Source organism: Cupressus sempervirens, chromosome 4, assembly GCF_028749045.1.
Source record: "Cupressus sempervirens isolate cs-2001-9-10 chromosome 4, ASM2874904v1, whole genome shotgun sequence".
Lineage (NCBI taxonomy): Eukaryota > Viridiplantae > Streptophyta > Pinopsida > Cupressales > Cupressaceae > Cupressus > Cupressus sempervirens.
Window position 1 is genome coordinate 720527011 of NC_143121.1, and position 12251 is coordinate 720539261.

The following is a 12251-nucleotide window of genomic DNA, read 5'->3' on the forward strand; positions in this document are numbered from 1 at the left end:
AAAATTGGATATATTATTCTTATTAATTGAGAGATGAAAAAATATTTCTTCCTTTACACATATCGGTGGTGCCCCTTCACCAAGGGTCACCACACATATAATAATATAATATAATAATGATGTTATTATTTAATTAAATAATAATATTATATAATTATTAAATTATCAATAAATTCTAATTTCAATGTCATAATATAATTATATGATTACAACTATTTATGTTATCTATGTCAGCCTGAAGGAATCCAATCATAGCTAGAATAACATCAACACTCCCTCTTAGCTAGGGAGGAATCCTTAATATCATTTACAAGTTACATTGGCTTATTGTGATGATAGACCACAATGACTACATCTATATGTGGGAAGATATCAGCTTGTATGATATCAATCATTATGACTTATTCATCAATATCACTTTACATGATATCCACCATTATGAGTTTCCATAAAGATCAACTCACGTGATATCTATCATTATGGCTTATAGACATCTCTACACATAATATCCACCAATATGGCTTATCCATAGACATCACTTCATGAGATGGCAACCATCATTGTGAGATCATTACCTTGCAATGATGGCAAGATACACAAGTGTCTATCATTGTGAGATAGTCACCTTACAATGATGGTGATATACATGTGTCTATCATTGTGAGACCATCACCTTACAATGATATTCACCATGGCTCATCTAGAAAGTGACCACACAAGTACAAGAAAGTCACTATAGATTATACCACATTGTGTTGTCATGATGTCACACACATGACATCCACCATGAACTATATTTGAGGGTGGTAATAAGGGCTTACACTTCAAGTCTATCACAAAGAGAAATGCATTAACAAGGGATTGGACCTCAAACTTCTCCCTCATGGAGAATAACTCATTGTATTACATCTCAAGGAATTGTTGATGCTAAGATTCCCTCTCAGCCAGGGCTTTGAATTCTCCATAATATCAGACTATCTCAAAAATGCACAAACTTTACTCTAGCAAGTGACTTGGTGAGAATATCAGTCATTTTCTCATCATTTCTTGTGTACTTGAAATGTATAGCATTTCATTACACCATATCTCTAATAATGTGATACATGCTTTGTTTTGTCACAAACACAAGGTTGGAGTCTACATCACTCTTTGTGAATTCCTATCTCACCAAGTATCCATCTATCCAAGAATATCATAAACTTGGTGTCCTCATAAAGACTTTCCCACCATGGGACTTCATCCCTTGTATCATAGTCCTTTGAATGATCACTAATGTAGTCACTTGGACATGGTCTACTCCCTTTGAAGCAATATGACCAAGATCCTTGAAAATCAAATGAAGAAGTTCCTCTAGCTACTCCCTATGTCACAGAAGCATACCATGCTCACATGATCCCTGTCATGGAAGACACCTTTCTCTAGGAGACTCTCATCATTTGACATGATTCACATATGGTTGAAAGTACTAGATTCAAGAGCACCTTGGACCTAGTGTCATAAGATCGAGTCCTCAACCATACAGGAATATGACCATCTAGAGATTAGAACCAAATCTCCTCAAAGTCTAATCCCTATAACTATAAGAGCTCTCGTGTCTTGACTTTTCTTCATAATCCTAGATGCTCCCATCACCTACACAAATGCCCAAGTAAAATTCCTAATGCATCATTCTTCTTTTCCTTCAAGAACATCCCAAGGAGGCAATGTCTTCCTCACATTCATTAATTGTGAGAAAATAATATATCCTCAATTGACATGGTACTTTTTGTTAGAAAGTAAATTCCATCAAGATAATAGTGGGGGGGAGGGCTGAATCAATTATGCAATTAAAAGAACTCTCATTATCCTTATTAATTCTAAAACATGTAAACAATAGATGCAACAACCATAGAAAGCTCACCATGCACAATAACACTAGATACTAGGGAAACCCTTGATCAAATGGAAAACCCTAGTGGGGATGGTACCTGTTGAGCTATCATTTTACATGATACTAAATAGTAGAAATTCTTGCAAACTCCTCTCTTGAAAAGCTAATTTTGTTAATCAACTCCAAGGTTTTGGGCGAACTTGTGACCTACTAGAATCCACTCAGTTGAAAATAAATGTGAATGTTCACGAGGAGGCCTTTGCTGGTTCATTTTGATTTCAGATGAAATGAAGAATCTGCACACTGTTTCAAAAAAATAACACTAAAAAAGAACTATGTTTTTGTATTTTTATGTTTTTTTATGAATGCAATCTAACAATGCAACTAAAATGAGTTCCTATTCTAATAGGGGGGTTAGCAAAGAAAATAACAAAAATTTAAAGAAAATAACATGAAATTGAAAGCAAATAACGTGAAATTGAAATCCTAACAAACATAAGCTACAAAAAACAACACGTCTGCGAGTTAAGATTTCAAAGAGATTGGTAGGTAACCAATGAAAGTAGGAGTAGTGCTTCCTCAATTCCACTGATGCAATCATCGGTGACAAACTTTAATGATTGTATGATGTTTCACTCTTCATCATATCGCAAGGCCACTGAAAGTGTGCTCATGTCAGACAGAGAGTTATGCAGGCACAATTCGATGATTTCTTCTCAAGCTCATTATGTCAGGGAAATTCGTAAAATTGTAGCAAACACCAGAACTAAAAGACCACACAACCAGAAACAAAGCAATAAACCTTTGGCTCAATCACAATTCCATGAACAAAATTTACAAAACAATGACACATTTAGGCAAGAATCACTACACTCCAAATGTGAGCACCAAAACCATAATTTTATTGCATAATAATGACGACCCTGATTACATATTACAATAGGGTATTTATAAGAAATCATCTCCTCAATTTGTGTTGAGAGTGAGAGATATATTCATGCAATAAAATGCTTTTTAAACAATAAAACAAATTAATTATATAGAAACTAACTATCTAACGAGTGCTTAGTAGGACTTCATCCATTTTATATTCATTAATTGGATGCATGAGCCTTTTACATGTTTAAAACAAAGAAATATGAGAGAATAGAAAAAGAGAAAGCTTTGAGTCGAAGTGGATGTGTCTGGAAGTGCCAAAAATGGAAGTTGATCCTTCACAGGGCATTTGTAGGAGTTAAACTGCCATCAGAATGCATTTCCGATGCATGGAAAGCTCTATTTTTGGAACTAGCGATTAACTGTTGGCAGAACTTTTCTGAAAATGGACACCTACAGACTTGTGGACCTATGCACCTCAAAATGGTCCAAAATCTCAAAATTTTACTGAATGTCAAAATTGAAATTCTGGCATCTATGTTTTGTTCTTCTTCATCCCAAAGCTATGTTTACCTTTTGTCTATAATTGTCTACCTCAATTTGGGTGTTAGCAAAATCCCCAATTTTTGTATCCAATTCTAACAATGCTTCCTCAGTCCTGAAGGCTTGTCTCTACAAGTAACAACTTTTCTCATTCCTCATCTTCAAAAATATCCAAGCATGCATCGCTATAGTGTTTCTCTACTTCCAAAATTCACTCTTGGGCTTGGTCCTTGAGCCAATAAATCTCCTCATGTAATGTTTCCATTACTTTATTACCATCTACTATTTTCTCTATCCAATCATCAATCATATCTAACTCTTCTCCTATATATACATCAATCAAGATCTAGTACCTTTTCCCCTTTATGGCTTGCAGAGTTTGTAAATCCTTACTCCAAGCCCATACTTCATCCATAATACTAAAGTCTTGCTTTAAAATCACTACGATTTTATTCACGTTCTCCTGTGTAGCATGCAGTGACTTCAAATTTCCCATGATAATCAAAATACCTTTCTCCTCAAAACTTTCTTGCCACTACTAAAAAGCTTTCAAAAATGGATCCATATGCACTACTCCCCCTTCTCTAAGAACGACATTCAAAGTGTCCACGAGGTGCTCAGGATCAAGAGGACCAACCTCTTCAGCCAAATATCCCTTTAGGATCTCAATCCACCTTCAAAGTGTTTGGAGTTTGACCTCATCCTGTCCCATGTTCTTTAAGACTTCTTTTATTCCCATGGTCAACATTAATCGGGCTATATCCTATGTAGGCCTCCCTAGCATGGTCTCTTTGAGCTAATAATCCTTGGGACCAAGGCTTTCTACTTCTGTGTGTTCAGGAGGAACAACCACTTGTGCAAACAACTCCTAGTTTCGTGTACTGGTGACAAACACCAATGGTATTGCCTCACATGTCAAGGACTTAGATTTATTCAAAATCTCTGTAATCTCAAAAATGTCTTCCTCTAAAGCATGGAATTTAGGTCTGGTACTCCTTATTACTTCCTTTTGTAGCCACCTTGGGATGTGCTCATCTAAAGACCTTCTTCTTGAGGATGAAGGGGTGTGTTCTACTACCTCCTTCCCCTTATCACTCCTCCTTGGAGTTGTTTCCCTCTGCAAGGGTTCTTCCTCTATGACCTCTATTTAAACAGATCCTATATCTTGCTCCTTAGTGTCTTGGGAAGGTGGTTGGGAATATTCCACCATTTGTCCCTCCTTTGACACCTCATCAGTGGCCATTTGTTCTAGTTCCTCTCCTTGTGATGGTTCCTCCTAAACATGTTCCTCTTCTGAAATTTGGGGCAGAGGAGTAATCGAGCCCTTATCTACCATCGTGACTTGTGGTAGAGATGGGGGAGTAAGATCAGGACCCTATGAATCTGGCGACATCTGCACCTAGTATTCTTGTTGAGGTTCACCTGTAAGGGTATTCCCAATCTTATCCCCAACTAGTTCTATACCAATGGGCATAAAATCAAAATCTAACATTTTGAAAATTTCATCACCCTCTTTATTTTGCTCATCCACCCACTATTGTACTTCATCTTCTGAAGAATAGACTTCTAAGGGTTCTGCTAGGGTGGATGGCGATGTAGCTGTGGCACTTCTTCTCCTTTCTTGCTCGATGGCTCTAGCTAGCTGGGTTCTCTTTTGCAAGGGTAGCTGCTCTTCTTCATCTGTCTCCTCTTCTTCCTCCTCTTCCCCTTCTAGAATGGTCTTAGGAATAGATAGAAAAGGTACCATTCTCCTAGTCACCCTTTGCCTTTTCTTCATTCGGATCTTGATCCTCTTTGGTTTTGTGGAGGCATAAGGGGATGCTGGCTCTTCTTGTGAAGGAGGAATGTGAACTTTCTAACTCTCTCCATCTTTTGATTGGCTAGGCACAAAGGGAGGCAATTGAGGGTCATCCTAGAATTGAGTAGCTCTAGTATCCTCAAACCCTTGTACATCTTCCTATTGCTAGGAAGGTACTTGCGCTTCACCCTATTCTATTTGAATCCTTTGAGGGGAGGTCCTCTTCCTCTTGTTCTTTCCTTTCCTCTCTAGAGGATGGTAGTATCCAACTAGGTGATCAAGTTGGTATACTGTCTTTGGCTTGACGGGAGACTAGGCTACAAAGGTAGGAATTGTGACTTTCCTCCCTCTACCTTTCTCTGGGCGAGCTTGAGCATGAAAGATAATAGTTTCAGGTATTCGATCAAACTTAAAATGCTTCTTGATCTAATCCTTCTTGATCCAATCCTTAGTCATTTTTTCTATGTTCCTTGCTTGATGATTTATATCATCGTCCTCCTCCTTGTCAACCTTGGCATTCATAATGGGCCTCTCTCCTATTTTGTCTGAGTTGAATAGGGGGTGCAGAAACTTTCGTGAATCCTATTGCCTTATTTCCTCTGGAATGTCTAACTTGAGAGCCTTCTCTACTAGATACAAAGTCATCCTACAATAGTCCCTTATGCGGACATCATAGTCATTTGTGTCATTCATCCAATGATCTTCTATGGCATCTTCATGATGGAACTCCTTGCCAACCAAACTCTCCACTCTCCCGATATTATCAAAATAGAGCCTAGGGGAGTTGTACTCCTCAAGGGGATAATTCTCCCATTCCCACTTGAAAGAAAAAATATCTTGCTTCCATTTGACTTGATATAGTCCAATGACTAGGGACCATGTCCAACAGGGTCTCCTCTATCTCTTCACCCTTTCATATGCAAATTCAATTTGTTAAGAAATCTCTAATAGCACTAGTTTTTCACTAGGATATCTAGGGAGCTTCTTGGGGTTGATAGTGGCACTAGCTACCCACAGATATTTAAATGTCTTGAATTGGATGAAATAGGCCCTAAGAGCTATTATATGTGCTTTAGCCTCTTCGAATAACCTCTTTGCATAATTACCTTCAATGAATCGAATGACCACAAAGATGAATGCATTATTCATGATTCTATATTCCTTGCTTTGCACTAAGAGCTTCTTCCTCACCAGTTGAGGGTAGACAATATAGGGCCAGGTATTAGGATCCTGCATACTACCTCTCCTGTACAAACTAGGGTAGTTTGTTGCCCTTGCTGCAAGAAGATAAACCATGTAAGAAGTCATATAGAACTTCTTCTTCTCCTTAACTACACCCAACTGCTCACACAAGTTCTCACTTAGTGTGGTAGCCTAGTCTAGAGGCATCCTTGCCATCTTGATTGTCTTATTGAAATTGACTGTGAAGGCATTGAGGTGGCCAGCTACCGGTAAACCCATGACTCTTCTCAAAAGGATGATGGAATATCCAATATCGTCCTTCATGTACCCCCTAGTCATGTCCACCTTTCATGTGATCCTACCTTGAGGAGGCATCTCAATGAGGTATGAGGATTGGATAATTTTGGTTGCCTCTTTTTGGTGCTCCCTATACCATCTCTCCACTACTTCATAGTAAAGTCTAATGAATTGGTCTGCCCTTGGGAGATGGAAGACCCTCTCAATGTTGTCGGGTCATAGGTATAATAAAACTTCTCCAGTTATTCTTTTGACCACTCTCTCCTCAGAAATAAAATGCTGTGCCAATGTCATAATCAATTCTGCTGATTGCACTGATATGGGATGCAAATCTGTGCTCACCAACCTAGAACAAATCAATGCGGATATTAGAGCTGATCTCTCTATGGGTTTGTTGCAGATTCTAAGGAATTCTCCCAAATCAGTGTGCCCCAAGTCAGTGTCTCTGATTTCTGCATAATCATCATGAAATCTTGACTTTGATAGTACGGCTTGGAATTTGAACACAATGGGTTTGGGTGCCATTTTCTCTCTCGACGTGGACGCCATTTAATCTCTGCACATTATGAGAAAAAATGTTTATTAGCCCAAAAATAAAATCTAATGCAAAAGAAAACACTTAATTCATGTTTAATTAATTGTTGACGAAAGATTAAAATATGCATCTTTTATTTATTATTATTATTTTTCATATATTTTTTGGGTTTTTAATATTTTTTAATTTTTTAAATTATTTTTTAAAGGGGGGGTAAAGGGGTGTGCAGTTGCATGGTAAAAGACAATGCATGCACAAGCAAGGTGGAATGCATGCACGCCATTAGGGTTTTGGTGGAAGCATGGCACAACACACATGGGTGCTGAGGTGGATGCGACAACACTTTGGGTGAGTGCGCGCTACGTGTCGTGTGCGAGCATGCACGATGCAACACAAAATATGGGTGCGTGGCACTGAATGGGGCACACGATGCAACACAAAATATGGGCACGTGATGCCGAATGGGGAGTGTGACGCAACACAAAACATGGGTATGTGGTGCCGAATGGGGCTCGTGGTGCTATGTAGGTGTGCGACACCAAATGGGCACATGTTGTAGAGGTTTTAGTCTCACCTTATTTGAAAATGCCACTTTTGCAAACTTGAACAATAACATGAGGTTTTGGATGTGACAGGGAGGTTTTATAACCCTACCCCCCCCCCCCCCCCCCCCCCCACGAGGTGCATGGCATGCCCCTGCATGGGTGTGGAGGTGCGTAATGCGCACCTCATGGGTGGCGCGCATGCATTAATATGGTGTACTTTTTTTTTTTTGAAAGTTTATAATTTTATATTTTTGAACTTTTATAATTTTTATGACTTTTTTGATTTTCTAATTTTTTATGATTTTTTGACTCTTAACCTTTTCTCAAATCTCAAATTGTGAGTTTGAGAGTTAGAAAAAAGTAGGGGGTCCCCATTCTGAGGGAATGGGGAATGTGTTGTGGAACCACAACAGTACCCATAAAATGATGTATTAATATATAAGTTCCTTGTAAGAGTATGGAACCTGTTAGGAGTTAATAAAATACATTTAGTACATATCAATCCTTGTTAGGAGACTTTGAATCCTTGTTAGGAGATTCCAATCTTGTTAGGAGTCTTTCCAACCTTGTTAGGACTTGCTGAAGTTAGAACGGCCCACTACCCAAATAGCTTTAGGGAAAGACCATTGAACTCACTATCCAATTGGCCTTAGTACTATCCTTTTTAGAATAATACACATATACAACTATCTAGAGAAACTTCTTTACCAAATATAGTCCCCTTTTTTTCTCATTATGCCACAAATACACCAAATACTTCTTTTATCAAAAGACATTCAATATTAGGTTCACTAGATCTCTCATACAAGTTTACATACTCACATTACACAAGTACTTCACTTGATCACACATTCTACAATAAGGAAAGCATCTTTCCTTTATACCAAGTCTTAAAAAAAATTATTGAGTCATCCTCAAGGTTTTCTCAATTCGCAATAATAATACAGGAGCATCTTAAGATATTACATTACATGCTTTATTATGTCTTTATATTTTTCATAATTACTAATGATTGTTGGTTCATAGTCTTCATAACTCTTCACTCAATGCTCATCAAGACTTGCACGTTTGATCACCACATCTTTAACATGTCTTCTACCTTTCCCCAAGTCCACATAACTAAGTTCCATCACTATTAGGAGATACAATCCCAACATTAGTAATTGCTGCATAGGAACTCTGTGTAAAAACTATCTTCACCAAATCTTGAATAACTCTTCATTGTCTTCATATTTCCTTATGTGCTCATAATCATAGCATCACAAGACTCTGTAGAACACATCCTCAAGTCTGCATAAGCTCAAATTCATTCCTCAATCCTTGAAAAACCCAACTCTATCTACTGCTTTGTTTGTCTTCACAGAATAACAAGTATGTTGACATTAATGACAAACACTATTATGAATGCAACACACAACTTCTGAATTATATCCCTAGAAATGCTAGGATAGTCCCCCATAGGAGTATTATCAACATTCATACTAACAACTTTTTGGAAATTTGGCTAAGGTAGATATTGAATGTTATCATTTATGGTAACATATCTCTAGTATGAAGAAGGAAGACCTTGCAGATGAAGTTATGGAATTCATACATAGGAAATTATCTAAGTATTAGTTAGTTTATCTAGAAGAGAAGATATAGTTTTGATATGTGTAGTCGACAGAGGCATTATTGACATGCGCATAGTTAGGTATGAACAAAAAAAAATGTCAACATGATGTGTTAAGTGTGCGAGTTAGTATAATTAGTACGGAAGGAGATATAATAGTTTTACCAACTATGGAAATATAAAAATGTGAATAGAGTATGATAGGAAATGGATAATTACGGATTAAGGAATTATTTTTTCTACACAATAATTACTTAATTAATTAGGGATAATATCCTAGATGTTAACCCTAAGACAACAAGTTCTAATAGTATATTTTTTCAAGTGTGTGGAAGCTTGAAGGTTGACCAGATAGTATTTTGAGAATTACAAAGGTATAAAGGAAAGTTTGTAAATGCAAAAATAAGTTTGCTTCTTAGGAAGACTATGTAAACTTTATATGATACAAATTCTTATGTATAATCATAGGTATGCGAGTTTTGTGAAAATAAACAAGAGTTATATCAGATATTGAATATATCGATAGCAAGCAGCAAGGTTTTTTTATCTATCTTTTTGTATCAAGGAATTACATTATATATTTCATTTTAGGGTAGTGGGCTCTTCTTGCATACATTTCATATTTATATATAAAAACTCCTAACAGGGTTGAGGCTTCTAACAAGGAATGAGACACTATATACATGTAATAGACTCCTAAAATGGTCAATATCTTTAACCATATACTTTTTAGTAGTGGATCATTTTATGGGTACCATCCCCACCAGGGTTTTCCCTTGGCCAGGGTTTTTTTAGTTAACAAAATATATTTTTATGAGTTCTCTTATTGCATGGTTATGTTTATTGTTCAATATAATTAGTTTGATTTCATATGCAAGTCATAAGGCAATTATTAATATCTAGTTTTGGGCTAAAGTTTGTAGAATACTGATTCATCCTCCCCTTTCAGTATCCCCTATTTCTAACACAATCTTGTCCTTTGGCATTGATGAAAACATAGATGGAAACATCTAAGTTACATAAATACCAAATGTGTCTATTGCCTCTTCTCTCCATTCATGATATCCATGACTATCCACTATATTGTAATCATCTTTTCAAATCCTCTTCATTAATCAAATCTCTCCTCCATTGACATCAATATATTTCTTCCCCAAACATACATATCACAGGATATTTTTCACATGTTACTCTCCCCCATTGATATTAATCAATACATAAGGACATTTCTCATGTATTACTCTCTCCTATTGCCATTAATAACAACAACATCATTATGTCAATCTGCTACTTAAGATCTTCAATAAGATCAAGTGTCCAATGACACTATTAAATATCTATTACCAAGAGTCCTTAATGACTCATCTCAAACATAGATACTCCTATATAGAGAAAGCATCAAGCATCTAGTCCAAAAAAAAAAGAATACTTCTATGTTACCAATGTACAAATACAATCTCTACATCAACTATTCAAAGTAGGCTGGGTCATAGCCCCAAGCATACCTCTCAAGTACTCAAAATATTCTTTGGCAAAGGTTTGGTAAATATGTATTCTATCTACTCCTTTGTACTTAATTATTCTTTTCTAATCTCTCTCTCTCTCTCTCTGCAACCTTCTCTCTCAAAAAGTGATACTCAATAAATACATGGTTTGTCTTTGAATGTAAAACATGATTCTTTCACATACTCAATATACTTGTGTTATCACAATGTATGATAAAAGGATCTGTAAACTCAATTCCAATGTCATTCAATATTTGTTTCATCCAAATGATCTACTTATACTTGTTTGGTTCTGCAACAAACTCTACTTCTATCATGCTTTGTGAAATACAATCTTCTTTCTTGCGTAGCCAAGGAACACATCTTCCTCCTAAGAAAAATGCTCCACCACTTGTACAGTTTTTGTCATCTATATTGCTTGCCCAATCTACATAAGTGTATGCACATAAGGTAAAGTCATTTAATCCTTCATACCATAATCCAAAATTAGTTTTACCCTTCAAATATTTGAAAAGTATTCTCACTACTACATAATGTGATTCTTTAGGATCATCTTGAAATCTCACCACATTACAAATGACATTATCTATATCAAGTCTAGTGTGTGTTAGATATTGCAAGCATCTAATCATAGATCTATATAGTTTCTTTTTTTCAACAGAAGGTGTTTCATATTTGCTAGACAACTTACGTCTAGTTATCATAGGTGTTCTAATAGGTTTACAACTCTCTAAACCAAATATTTTCAACAAATATTTCAAATACTTAGCTTGAGATATGAAGATATCATCTTTATTTTGAATAATATGCAATCCCAATACATACTTCATCTCACCAATCATACTCATCTCAAACTCTTTTTTCATGTGTGCTACAAATTATTCACTTCCTTCAACATCACCTCCAAATATTATATCATCCAAAAATTCTTTAACAATTAGTAAGCCACTATCAATCTCCTTTAAATACAAGTTACTATATGCACTATCTTTAGCAAATCCCAATTTTGAAAAATACTTATCCAATCTCACATACCAAGCTCTAGGTGCTTATTTCAATCCATACAAGGCTTTCTTCAACTTACAAACCACATCTCCTTGATATGTCAAAGGAAAACTTTTAGGCTGCTCAATGTATACTTCTCCTAGTTCACCATTAAGAAATGCTGATTTGACATCTATTTGATACACTTTGAATTTCTTGTTAACTACATATGCTAAAAACATTCTAATTCCCTCTATTCTAGCAATAGGTGCAAATATCTCCTTATAATCTATACATTCACTTTTACATATTTGTCTTTCTTTGTTTCTCACAACCTCACCTTGTTCATTGATCTTATTTATGAAAACCCACTTAGTTCCAATAACATTCTATCTTTAGTTCTAGCAACCAATTCAAAAGTGTTATTCTTTTCAATCTAATTTAGTTCTTGTTTCATAGCTTTAATCCAAAAGTCATCTTTACTAGCTCTCCATCATCACTTTT